The sequence below is a fragment of the Peromyscus maniculatus genome, chromosome 18, assembly GCF_049852395.1.
Source record: "Peromyscus maniculatus bairdii isolate BWxNUB_F1_BW_parent chromosome 18, HU_Pman_BW_mat_3.1, whole genome shotgun sequence".
Taxonomy (NCBI): Eukaryota; Metazoa; Chordata; class Mammalia; order Rodentia; family Cricetidae; genus Peromyscus; species Peromyscus maniculatus.
This window is the reverse complement of record NC_134869.1, coordinates 6,530,627-6,544,609: the sequence shown is the minus strand read 5'-3', so window position 1 is coordinate 6,544,609 and position 13,983 is coordinate 6,530,627. Positions and strand designations below refer to the sequence as shown.

At 40.2% G+C, this 13,983-nt stretch overlaps 1 protein-coding gene across 3 annotated transcripts in view; it reads left to right on the top strand.

The window, feature by feature from the left end:
* Nucleotides 1–13,983, top strand: part of LOC143269256 (disks large homolog 5-like) — a 340,382-nt gene that overhangs the window by 137,548 nt on the left and 188,851 nt on the right. Inside the window, exon 2 of one of the 3 annotated variants that reach the window (XR_013045670.1) lies at nucleotides 4,335–4,405. The exons of the other annotated variants lie outside the window; for them this stretch is intronic. The gene's annotated coding sequence lies outside the window, so the exon portion shown is untranslated. The remainder of the gene's footprint in view (nucleotides 1–4,334; nucleotides 4,406–13,983) is intronic. 3 annotated transcript variants of the gene reach the window in all.

Here is a 13,983-nt window from a genome sequence, read left to right as displayed (position 1 = left end):
GGATTGGATTTTTGTATATTGTATATAAATTATGTATATTGATACAAATTTGAGATTGATTTTGTTAGAAAATACTTCTATATATATTTCTAGTCTTGTCCAATGAATCATTCCTATACAGTTCATTTCACAATGCAGTGCAGTTTTCAGCCCTTAAAAGTTATTGCCAACTATTTAGGATAATAAAGAAATGCAGGTTAGTAGTTAGTCATTACAATCAAACCTGTCATATTAGGTCTGTTCTCAAGGTCAAGCAGAAATATATTTTAGATAGACAGGTCATCTTAAAAGCACTTCAGAGATCTTCAGAATATGGCATTGAAAATGATAACATAGATTTTTTTCTTTTTTTAAAGATTAACAATTTATTTCTGTTTAAAATATTTTCATTGTGTATATTCATTGTACATGGTACTACGTTACATAAGGACATTTTCACCCAAGTCTATATTGCACATTGTTGTACCGAGTGCATTCTCCCTCCCTTCCATTTCTTCACCCCTCCCCTCCCACTAGACCCCGTTACTCTCCTAGATGGTTTTGCTTCTATTTTCACTCCATATATACATACATGATTTTATTTTTCTATATAAATATCTGAACTACATATTGGGGACTGGTTTAATTCACTTATATGGTCATGTCCAGCTATATCCATTTTATTGCAAATGACATAACATTTTTCCTCTTTATGCCTGAAAAAAAATTGACTATGTATCCATGCCACATTTTCTTTACCCAGTCCTCTGCTGTTGGACATCTATGTTTGTCTATAACTCAGCTATTGGGAATGATGCTGCAATAAACATTACCATACAAGTGTCTCTGTAATCTGTTGACTTGGATAATTTTAGGTAAATACCTAGGAATAATATAGTCAGTGCATGTGGTAGATTTCAAATGTTTTGGCGAACTTCCATACCACTTTCCATAGTGGTTGGACTAGTTTACATTCCCACCTGCAGTAAATAAGGTTCCCTTTGTCCATAGCCTCATCAATATTCATTATTATTTTATTTATCACTTTGCTAATAATTGCTACTCTGATCATAGTGAGATAAAACATAATATTTTGTTGTTGTTGTTTTTGAGACAACAAGGTCTCACATATGCAAGGCTGGACTCTCTCTATATCCATGACCTTGAACTTCTTAAATTCTTGCCTCTAACCTCCCAATTTTGGGGATTATAGGCTTGTGCCACGACACTTGATTTATGCAGTGCTGGGGATTGAATTCAGAGCTTTGTCCATGCTAGCCAAGCACTCTACCCACTGAGACACACCTCCAATCCTTGAATGTAGTTGTAATTTGCACTTCTCCATGGTTAGTGAGGTTAAATGCCATCTTCATGTGTTTATTGGTCATTTTTGTTTTATCTTATGGGGACTGTTCATTTTATTAGCCCATTCATTAGGTCACTTGACTTATTTAGTATTTCTTTTCGTTTTTTTAGTTCTTTATGTTTTTAGAAATTAGTGCTTTGTCAGATATTTAGCTCTTCAGATTTTATTCCATCCTAAGCTGTTTCCTCATCTGACTGTTTCCTTTGGTGTGCAGAAATTTTTTACTTCCTGTTGAAAGCTTGATTCATCCAAGACTGCAGAGGCCCTGATGAAAGTACAAAAGGAACATTGTTCTGTGTCTTCACCCAGGGTCAGACTTGGCAAGGCCAGTCTAGGGCTGGTGGCCAGGGCCTTGAAGGGCTTAAGGTTTTGGTTCCTAAAAACTTGGGTTTTTCTCCTGAAGAGGCTGGATTTATCAGTCTCAAGGCTGTTGTGTGCTCTGTAAATGGTGCTCTTGAAATGGCCTGTGTTCCCCTTGTGCAAAAGGCTTGGTTAGCCTCCTGCTTGCCTCGTCCCATTGTACGACAGTCTTCTGCTGACTCTGTCCCATTTTTCCCTCTCACTTGGTTCAAAGATCAACTCCTACTAGACCTTAATGTAATGTAATACCTAAACAGTTTCAGAGGTTTAGTCCACTCCATCATGATGGGGAGCATGGTGCTGGAGCAGTAGCTGAGAGCTTCATCCTGATCTGCCAGCAGAGAGAAAGAGAGAGAGAGAGAGAGAGAGAGAGAGAGAGAGAGAGAGAGAGAGAGAGAGAGGAAGAGGAGGGGAGGGGAGGGGAGGGGAGGGGAGAGGAGAGGAGAGGAGGGAAGAGAGAGAAGAGAGAAAGCTTTTTTCTTTCTTTCTTTTTTTTTTTGACTAAGAGACATCTCTGCTCCTCACAGTATCAATCTTCTTCAAGAAGACAATGGGCATTGAAGAAAGTCAATATAGTGTTTACTTTATTTGTGGCAAAGTTAGCCACTGGGTAAGAAAGTGACCTTACATCAACTGCTGACAGTATGTTGTCCAAAATGGACAAGCAGGACACAAAAAAGGACTGATGCTCCTTGCAAAGACAAAGTAGAAAGGCCCTCCAGAAAATCCTGCTTCGCAATGAGTCTGACAGATATGTTAGGCCTGTAGGCCAAAGATGGATGTCCCAGTGGTGCAGAGAAATCTTGAGTGACTATCCAGGCAACCAGCTGTTTCTGTTATTTGTCACAATTTGTGGAAGTCACTTAGTTATAGTTCCTGTTTACTCAGTTAATATTATTTCCTTCTCAGGTCTCTGAAGGAGTTGAACATTAGATATAGTTTTCCTTGTTGAAGAAATTTGGAAAAGAAACTCACTAAAGAGGTGTGAAGTGTATAAGATTGAAAGACATCAAAAGATAGTTTTTGGTTGGTAATACGAATTAGGATAGAAGAAGAATTAGACACAGTCCTTTGGATTCACAAAGATAGGACAGCTAATGGAGTATTCTGATTTTGTCATGTCCAAATGGACTAGACATTGTTGATGTATTTATTGCCTGTGTATATTGTATATAGTTATTGTACTTAGTGTATTTATTGCCTGTATATATTTATATAGTTATTGAATTTATTGTATGTAGTTTTTCTTATATTAGTTATAACACTTTTTTACTTTAGACCAAAAAAGGGGGGGGGATGTGATTATTTTATTGTGCTCTAACAAAGCTTGCCTGAAAATCAGAAGGAGGAGCTAGCCATTAGTTAACTATAGAGGTCTGGAGGTCTGTACAGACAGAAAGAAAGTTATAGAGCTGGGTGAATAGAGAGTGTGATAAGGTGGGGTGAGAGAGGTACGTACTCTCTTTTGGTGGAGTATTTCATAGGGTTAATAAGTATTGGCTGGGGCTGGAGAGATGACTCAGGAGTGAAGAACAGTGACTGCTCTTCCAGAGGACTCAGGTTCAATTCCCCACACCCACATGGCACCTCACAACTGTCTGTAACTCTAGTTCCAGGGTACCTTTGCACAGACACACACAGGCAAAACACAATGTACATAAAATAAGTAGAAAGAAAGAGCTGGGTGGTGGTGGTGCACATCTTTAATCCCAGCACCCAGGAGGCAGAGGCAGACAGATCTCTGTGAGTTCGAGGCCAGCCTGAGCACTCGGGAGGCAGAGGCAGGCGGATCTCTGTGACTTCCAGGCCAGCGTGGTCTGCAAAGCGATTTCCAGGAAAGGCGCAAAGCTACACACAGAAACACTGGAAAAAATCAAGGGAAGGAAGGAAGGAAGGAAGGAAGGAAGGAAGGAAGGAAGGAAGGAAGGAAGGAAGGAAGGAAGATAGATAGATGATAGATAGATGATAGATAGATGATAGATAGATAGATAGATAGATAGATAGATAGATAGATAGATAGATAGATAGTTTGGCTTCCTACTCTGTACCTCTGATTTTTCAGCTTTTGCCCCAGTATCTGACTCTGGGTGATTACTTGCAGCTTCAAGTGACCATGTTCAGGACTGACTGTGAACATGCCTCTCTGTCCTCAACCAGACAGTTGGTAGAGGCAGCCTTTGGTGGAAGACAAAGCCTACTAAGCCTTTGTCTCAGTACAGAAAATAAAAAGGAAGCCAGAAGTTGGCCATTTGTATTACTTATCAGTTCCCCTTTATGTATCTGCCTCTCAGGGAAGACTGTGTAATTCCTTTTCCCTCAAATTAATGAGTTTATTGAGGTTAATACAGGAGTATAGGTATGGGATTACTTATAGGAATATGAATAACTCTAATGTGTGACATCACAAAGACTTACGTTAGAATGGGAGACTCATGAAGACTGGAACTCTGAATGTATCAGCATGACTTGTTTGCAGCTGAATGAGACAGAGAGTCTCATTTCTTCAGTTCTCCTTAGTTACCACCTATTTAACCTTGGGAGCAGAAGGACCTTGTAATCCTGTAAGTTTCAGCTTTCCCAGCCATGGTTTAATTGCTGAGTATTATGAACGTCCTGTCTCTTTCCATAGAACTTCCTGAGACTTAAGGAAATAGTCCTACCCAGGGAAGAACACACCAGTTGGATACTCACTATCAAATGGTCAGTCCTGCAAACATATGCTAGCTATACAGAATGATTGGTTTACATTTAGGAAATATAAAAATACACATATATGTATATGCATGTAGCAACAATTAATGAAAATAGAGGTCATAAATTAGAAGCACAGCAAGAAGTAGTGTAGTGAGGGCTTGGAAGGATGAAAAAGAAGGGAAAATAATGCAGTTATAATCTCAAAAATGTTAGAAAAGTATTTCATAAAAAGGAAAATTGTTAGACAACATTTCATACTTTCCTTAAAAATGTTAGTTGTTTCTACAAGTTCACATTCTCCCTTAGAGCTCTGCAAAGGCACTGAAGGCAAACACCAGTCCTGAAGTTCCTGGTGAATCAACCATTTTATGTTTGACCTCTTCTGTAAGCACAGCCCCGTGCTTTATCATGCCCAGTGAATTGGCTGCAAAGCACTACTTCTCTCATGTATATTTTATCAGGAGAACCCCATCTTTCCTTCATCATCTTCCAGTGTGTGTGTGAGACCTCTGCTTGTGATAACCAAGCATCCCCAATGCTTCCTGTGAGCCAGTCCATCAGGAAATAATTTCTTTCAGGTATCAGTAGATTACATAGCCTGTATTTCAAGGAGGTTTAAGTAAGTGCATGACTTACTTTTCCACTTCTGTTGCACTCAGATTGATCTTATCTGTTCTCATAGCCTACAATCCCATGAGGCAAGCTTTGACAGGATGTTTCATTGATCTTTTGAAAGTCTTTTCTAATTCAAGTAGTTGAGAAACAGAATACTCCCTGACGAAGACAGGCTCTTTTTGCAGGCCATTTTAAGGCTCCCAAAAGAGAGTTCTAGCACAGATTTTCCTTTTCTCTGTATAAAGGGTTGAATCTAAGTGGCATCTTCTGTCACTGTTATTCCCAACAGAGAATTACATTCTAATTGTATACAAGTATACTGAATTTTGGCCTAAGGAATTTTAATGAATACAGCAGTTTCATATATGACCTTGATTTTTTTTTTTTTTTTTTTTTTTTTGGTTTTTCGAGACAGGGTTTCTCTGTGTAGCTTTGCGCCTTTTCCTGGAACTCACTTGGTAGCCCAGGCTGGCCTCGAACTCACAGAGATTCGCCGGGCTCTGCCTCCCGAGTGCTGGGATTAAAGGCGTGCGCCACCACCGCCCGGCATGACCTTGATTTTTTTATCTTCCATAAAACTTCTAACTTATGATTGACTCTATTTTCTAGCTTTTTTTTTTTTACATCTTTCCATTTCCATTTAGAAAATCTTATGGATTTTACCTCTTAACAAAAATTTATTTAGTTAGAAAACATTTTTTGAACTTCATGGCAGAGAACTAATATACATTGAATCTCTCAACTCATTGAATTCATTATATGTAAATTGCATTTGTCATATAAAGAAACAAACTTAGATGGTGTGTTTGCAAGTTACTAAAGTATAAAGTTGTTAGATGTTGGTTTTGGGCTTGTTTTAAGCACAACTCGCATTTTAAAACAAACATTCTTTTACACAAGATTTTTAGTGTCACAGTGTCAGATATCTAAGGAATGTCACATTTTAGCAAGTGTTGTGGAAGACAGGGATTACAAAGACTTGGGGTGGAGAAATATGGAGAAAGAAACCCACAGAGAAAAGTTTTTATTTGTTATGATGTAATTAATATTTACTAAGGCACTGTACAAACTCAGGGAGGCAAAAGTGGTTATAATATCCTGGATGAATAAGGGAAGAGCAAGAAGAAGGCAAATAGAAGAGGAAGAGTACTAGTTGTAGAAGATGGATCCAAGGTTGGATGGATGGATAGGGGTAGATAGATGGATGGATTGATAGATAGAGATAGGTGTTGGGAAGTTAGACAGACAGGCAGACAGACAGACAGACAGACAGACTGTGGTGGTAATCTAATTGTACTGAAATGTGATTTTGATTGTATGTTAATAAATAAAGTTGTCTGGTGGTCAGAGCTATTAGAGCCATAGACAGAGTGTGGCGGTGGTGGCACACGCCTTTAATCCCATAGATCTCTATGTGTTCAGGGATACAGCCAGCATTGGAGACATATGCCTTTAAGACCTAGGGGGCTGTACATTCAGACAGTGACGAGGCAGTCACGTGTTTGGGTTTACAACCAATGAGAAGGCAGAATGACTGGAAAATCAACTTACAGACAGGAAGTAGCTCTCTTTCGCGAAGCTGGGACAGCAGAAGGAAGGGTGAGATTTTAGTTCTGAGCTCTGACCTCTCGGCTTTCTCTTTTACATTGTTTCTGTGTTTCTTATTTAATAAGACGGTTGGTTATATCTATAGACAGACAGACAGATAGATAGATAGATAGATAGATAGATAGATAGATAGATAGATAGATCCGTATGTACGTATGTAGATAGGACAGGAGTATATACAGTTTTTCAGTCTATGCAATACAGTAGTTACTGAGTCCACCAAAGAGAGAATGGACTCAGAACATTTGTCCTTTTTTCGATATTGGTCAAAGAACTAGATCTGGGTGAAGAACTCAGAATTTTTTCTTTCAGCATCTATAGCTCTTTGAATCTGGACAATTCTATGACTTCTGTTACCCAGAAATAGCTGTCAAATTTTGATTGTATCACAATTGTATCACAGCAGTCCCACTTTTTCTTTATGCTGATATGTGAGATGATGTGGGACAAATCCTGGTAATCTGGGGAGACCTGGCATTCTAGTCCCCCAAGAACCTTTTTAAATAAATGCTCTAGGCTTTTTGTAGAACTCTAGAAAAGGAACAAGGAATCCTGGATACAGCAAATGATACAGAGATGTTGTGACAAAACAGGTTAAGTTCTAGAATGATGATATGGATTATTGTGATGGAGAGGCAAGAATTTCTGGTTCAGAAATATGTAACAGGCTAGATACTCTGAAAATTACATTTAGACCACCTTTTTCTCAGAGCTGAGGACCAAGCCCAAGGCCTTGTGCTTACTAGACAAGCACTCTACCACTGAGCTAAATCATCATTGCCTAATTTTTAAGCACATATTTTAGAGAAAAATCAAAGGGAAAGGGAGGACTTCAGACTACCAATGCCTGATGCCATCTCATAGACTTTTTAGAATGTGGTGGAATGATCGAGTTTGTCTTTGGGGATGTTATTTTTATCAAGACAGCAAACTTAGTAGGGGGTTCCTAGCATTGAGCTCAGCAGCGCAAGGACACCCCATTAAATAACTAGTCTGGAATCCTTTAAGTAAAGTGGAGATGCAGCAAGTTGATGAAATGAAATGTAGAAGTGCCTGCAGCTGAAAGATCAGGATGAGATGGTTCATTCCAGAATGTTAATCAAGAAAAGTCAGAATAAGGAAAATTAAATATAGGAGGAAGTCTGACAATGTGTGAGAAGTCTTTATTTGTTAATGCTTGAGTGATTGGCATTACACATCATCCTTGAAATTTAAAATATAATACAATGGGATCCTTCTTTGAGAAATCATTTCCACACTTGATGTAATATTTTCTATTAAGTTCAACTCTCTGAAATCTTGTAAGAAAAACAAACATTATGGATCATGTTTCTGTTAAAAGAAGTAGAAAAGAATTACTGAAGCAGATTTTGGGTTAGTCCAAACTCCTTGGTAGGAAGGGTTACTCCTGTGTTATTTTTGAGACTTGTTTTTTCCTAAAAATATCAGCCCAAGTCAAGATTAGAAGTTATATCAGGCCACAACAAGATGCATTATAACGCCATTTATATTATGCTATGTCCATATTCATTGGTTACTCAGATGAGAGCTTGGATCATATGGTGAGTGGCACATCCTGGCATGCATGTATTGAGGATATTTCATATTGTAAATGAAATGTATGTGATCCACACAGTTGGTACTCAGGAGGTCAACTTATATCTGTAGATGAAGTCTGTGAGTCTAAGATTTTCTTTCTTTCCTTCTATCTTTCTTTCTTTCTTTTTTTTTTTTGTTTTTTTGTTTTTCAAGACAGGGTTTCTCTGTGTAGCTTTGAGCCTTTCCTGGAACTCACTTGGTAGCCCAGGCTGGCCTCGAACTCACAGAGATCCGCCTGCCCCAGCCCCCCAAGTGCTGGGATTAAAGGCGTGCACCACCACTGCCCGGCAAGTCTAAGATTTTCAACAAACATTCTTCTTTGTGTCTTTATTGAGGCCCTGATTGACTGTAAAATATCAAGTGAAAGCCAGGTCTGGTATCAGAGTGCCTCAAGGTTCCCTCTAACTACCAAATATGTTAATGATGTCCATTTGCTTTCATCTCTAAGGGAGCCATTGGCTCCATTGAGAACATGGTATTTCTGGATCCCTTTTGATTTGAATTGGATGAAGAAGAAAATATTCTGCCCACACATCCTAAAGTTCAGGGCTTCTGGGTTTAATTCTTGCTCAGTAGGCTGCAGGTCTCCACTGATAGCAGTTTATGGTCAGGCATGTTTCTCTTCTTAGATTGCCTGAACTCCTTTCACATAGGACTTAGTCCTTGCCTACTTGATCAGTGTTTGGTCTAGGAAGAGTTTTCCATTGTGATTGGATCAGGCTCCATTTAAATTGTCTCTTGAAACTGGACTTCTTACCATCAACATTTATTGTGGTCATATATTTCTCATTGGGTTGGCAGGAGCTCCCTTGATTTTAGTGTTTGTGGTTAATCTTCATCAAGGTCTATGGTTGGCCTGTAACATTTCCACTTTTGATTTTGCCTGGTTTGTTCAATGAGCTTTGTATGAGCTCTGAATTCTTCCCAGTCAATATTCGCCCCAGTCCTCCTTCTTCATTGGGTCCTTGGTGTATTCAGATTAAGGACTAGAGCTGGGCATAGATGTTTTCTTGGTTTTCTCTGGTTGTTCTTTCTTTAAGGGGATGGCCTAGTCCCACCTTTCTTCTTAATTAGGTCCCAGGCATATTCATACTTAGGACTGGACTCAGGCCCGCTAATTTTCTTGGTTTTGGCCTGGTCATTAAGGTTATGATATGGCCCACATCTCTTCTTCCTTAGGTCCATATTTCATCAGGGTAAGGATTATAGGCAAACAATTTTTTTTTGCTTTGTCCTTGGGCTCTTTCATTTAAGAGAATGTCCCAGGTCTTCTTCTCTCCTTGTTTTTTCCTCAGGCTTTTGTCAGGGTAAGTATTAGGCCCCTTTGTTCTCCTTTTCCTGCTTTGCCCTGGCCTCTTTCATTTGAGGGATTAGTCTGGGCCCACTTCCTTCCTTAGTTTTGGCCAAGTCTTCTTCAGGGTCAGAGTTGTGCTGAGACCAACTTCTCATCTTGGTGAGGGCCCTGGCCTCAGTCCAGGTAGAGTTTATACATGGCATTCTCCTTTCCTTTCTTCTAGCAGGTATTTTTCTTCTGAGAGATAGGGTAGGACTCATTCCCCTCTTGATTGGGCCAGCCTTCTTCATGGTCAAGGTTAGGCGTGGGCATTCTTTTCTTTTCTTTTTGTTGCATTTAATTTTGTTACTTTTCCTTCTTCTCCTTTGCCCTTGGTTCTTCCATTTAATGGACTGGCCCAAGGATACCTCTGTTTTTCCTCTGGGTCAGAGCTTACTCAGCTTCAGGATTTGGTGCAGGACTCTTTTAGGCCATGGTTTGGCCTTTTCATTGTTAGGTTTGGTCCCTGATTTTCTGGGTGAGTGAATGCCATTGTTAATTTAGGCTTTATTCCTGGTCATCATCGGGTCCATCCTTAGGCCTTGGAATACTCTGTCTTGATGTCTTTTGTTTAATGTTGAATCCTGGTCTACTTTCATTTTAGGTGCTTAGCATGGGCTTTTTCAGGGACCATGTTTGCCTGGGCTACTTTCAGGGTATGGCTCTAGCCAGGCAGTTTTTGTGTTAGAATTAAGCCTGGTTACATTGAAATTCTGGGACTGTGTGGTACATTTTTCTCTTTTAGGATTGAAGCAGTGGATACTTTTGAGTCCAGGTTTCTCTGAAGCTAGTTTGTAATTTGTAATTAGCCTTGGATTATGTTCAGCCATTCTGAAAAAAAACATGTGGATATTGATAGAGGACAGTATTTACAGCCCTTCTCTTACATCTCAAGCATATTCTGAGGAACATTGGCTCTTTCCAAGGGAAATGGGCACAGACACCAACACACACAGCACAGACTCCAGAAGAAATGAACTACATATTACAAAAATAGGAAGGTGAAGTAGGGAGGACACAGTGGTGCTTGGGAGACTCCTTGCTGCTGTATTGGTGACTGTGCCCATGGTAAAGAGGCACCATGAGCTCACATGGAAAATTGTTGCTTCTCATTAAAGATACCAAAATACAGTCCCAACAAGGTCTCTGCTGCATTTCCTTTCTTCTGTGATCTACTCCCATGAAGGCATATCACAGGCAGTTAATATAACAGCAAAGGATGTTCCTCCATTGATCTAATGGCTGCCTTGTTAGGCACATGAGGGTTGTGCAGATCTTCATGGGGCCTCTTATGCAGTGTGGGCATGGTGTCCCCTCCTGTATGTCATTCATGCATGCACTATGAGGCTGTTCCTTTGATCCTTGCTATGGAAACACTTCTCAAAAATGTCATTTGTCTTCTACCTTGAAAACCCTTGGAACAATGAACCATGCCTTAGTGATCCCTTTCAAGAAAGCTCCTTGTCATGTCCACTCACTGATGTGCGACCAGGTCTTCCCACAAAGAATTCTGCAGTGACTTACCAGAAATTGATTCCTGCTCACATTATTATAGTTGTGAATCACAGGCCACTTTAATAGAGTGAGCTGCCAACCTGTCAAGGGCACACATGTAACCATGACCATGATTCCTTATGGAAAGTCACAGAGGCCAGGCCTCACTCTGCTCAGGGGAGCACAAAGGTGGTCAAGCTATGTAGATATTTTTGGACTGATAACTAGGGAAGGTGCCCAAAGGCTACAGCTATCATCATTGCTGGGGACAGCTTTCCATCCAATCATCCTCTCCTACTACAGAAGTTCACTGCTGAGAAGAGGAAGGTCAGTGGGGATGGGGCAGACTCAGGCCATACGTACACAGTTCAAATACTGGTCGATCATTTCTGAGACTCAGTTTATCATCAAGATTCTCTTATCATGAGGCTGGTATTGTGCCATCTGCAGTACCGGGGGCTTGGGGAACAGAGATGTTTGAAATTTGCCCTCCAGGCTGTCCCTTCACCAACATTAAACACAACTTGAAGTGGGATTGACCAGAAAGCAGAAAGCCATGAGGCTGTCCCTACCTCCTCTCCTCATGGTAGTTGATGACTTCTGAGGCTGTCACTCACTGGGTAGCAGTGTAACAGCAGTTCATCCTGTCCCATTTTGGAAAGTAGAGTCCTGGGACAGGTGCTGACTCTGCCTCAGCTGTTGTCACCTTTTCTAACAAATGCTAGTGGAGATTAGTAGTAGAAGATAATGGACATATCTCACTTTGAGAAAACCGCTTCCCAGTCTCCCATTGTCTTTTGCCTTCATGCCTCTCTACCTCCCTGAAAGTTTAGGTCTCAAGGCTGGTCTCAGATTTCCAGCAATCCTTCTAACTCAGTCTCCTTAGTGTCAGGTTTCCTTTATATTCTTTATTACCATGGATGCTCTTTTTTTTAACATGACATTTGAAGGGTAGTGGGAAGGAGGCTTCTTAGAGATCTGAGGAGTTAGTCAAGGTATCACAGTGTTCATTTCCTGTATGGTAGATCTTATTTGAGATAGAAACTTACACTTAAGAATTGTGTCATTCAAAGAAACAAAACAAAACTGAATTAACATGTTCTTCTACTGGTCCTCAACCAATAAAATCTCAGTTATAAAAGAAAAACTGTGGGGAATTTCTTCCTGTTATTTCTAAATGAAGTGTAAGCATTGTGCTATCCTCAACCCAAACAGGATTTGGGGAAGATGGCCTCAATTAAAGCAGCTATCTAATCACAGACCTTGAAGTACTTTTTCTGTGTGCAGCATCAGAATCTAGAAGAAGAGAAGATATACAGTTGCCCAGCAGGGATGCCTCTTTGCTGTCTCAGCCTGGAGGCCTGTGGTAACAGTTATAGTAGGAACACCCCACCTGGAAGTCTTCCAGTCAAAATCATTGTATTTTAGGAACCCAAATTTTTCTGCTTTTCACGAAGTTCTGTTTAACCACTAAGTGTTTTGGGGCTTACTTGATGGTGGTGATTTATTAATCTGTAAGTGCAGTGGAAGAGGAAGGAAAAACTGAAAACTCACATGTACTTGGTGTCAAATGGTATCTAGGGATTTAACACGTGACAAAGATTGTAGATATCCATTTAAGAAAGATCCTGAAACATCTACACATTGTTAGCAACATCTTAGACAACATCGTGCTCTAGAAGCATGGAAGTTCCATGCACAGAATGCAGCATGATCAAGCATGCCCCACCCAAAAGTAATAGTGACACTAGCCCATCATAAAGGATCAGGGCACCATCATTGTTGTGCCACAATACACACATGCTTGTTCCTACACAATACCCACATACATGTGCCCACATTCATATATATAAAAACACGTATTTTTCTACATCTTTGCATGCACACACACATACACACATAGAAATCTAATTTGAAATAAATTTGATGTACAATAAATTGGCATATCAAGAAATTAAAAAGAAACAAATAACCTTTGAGTATTGGTAGGCATGTATATGGTAAGCATCTTTTTTTTTTTTTTGGTTTTTCGAGACAGGGTTTCTCTGTGTAGCTTTGCGCCTTTCCTGGAGCTCACATGGTAGCCCAGGCTGGCCTCGAACTCACAGAGATCCGCCTGGCTCTGCCTCCCAAGTGCTGGGATTAAAGGCGTGCGCCACCACTGCCCGGCTATGGTAAGCATCTTATGTGCAGAACTATGGGTATAGTTATGTGCACCTTTTTGTAAGTATCTATATGGTATAGATAATATGTACAACCATATCTAACTGCATATTCATGTGTATATAAATATAAAAATATACTGAAATCCCAACTCCCAGACAGCAGCAAAGGAGGCAGCAGAACTTTCTGAGTGGCCAACTTGTTGTGTTAGCTCTTTTCTGCCTTCGACTCTGAGTGGCTGTTATGTTTTTTTTTGAAAGGCATAACTTTTTAATTCACAACAGGGAAACTGCATTTGCCTTATAAGAAAATATGCAAAACGTAACTTTCAAAAAGCAGAAATATGAGAAATATTCTTTGCTATCAGTATCTAGAAATGAATATCACCACAAGCTTCACAGACTCCTGCAAAAAACTGTCCCAGGTGACACCCAGCAGCCCCAGAACACTCCTTACTTTAGTGTGGGGTACCATCCCAGGCGCAGGTCAGAATGACCCATAGAGCACATGGAGATGGTGAACGGGCATCAGTCCTTCTGTGGAGATCATCTCAAGAGGATTACAGACCCTGCAGGCAGCTAGAGACCTGAACAAGGCTACCAAAGAAAGGGAGTCTTCCAAACACTCCTCTGGTCTCATATCAGGTTTCTGTCCCCAAATTCTACAACGTGTAGGGACAGAGGTGCACATCACCCCAGAACTGATGGACCCTTACTCTAGATTTCATTATGGTCCTGGTCCTTGGAGTGGGCTACAGCCTACATATTCACCA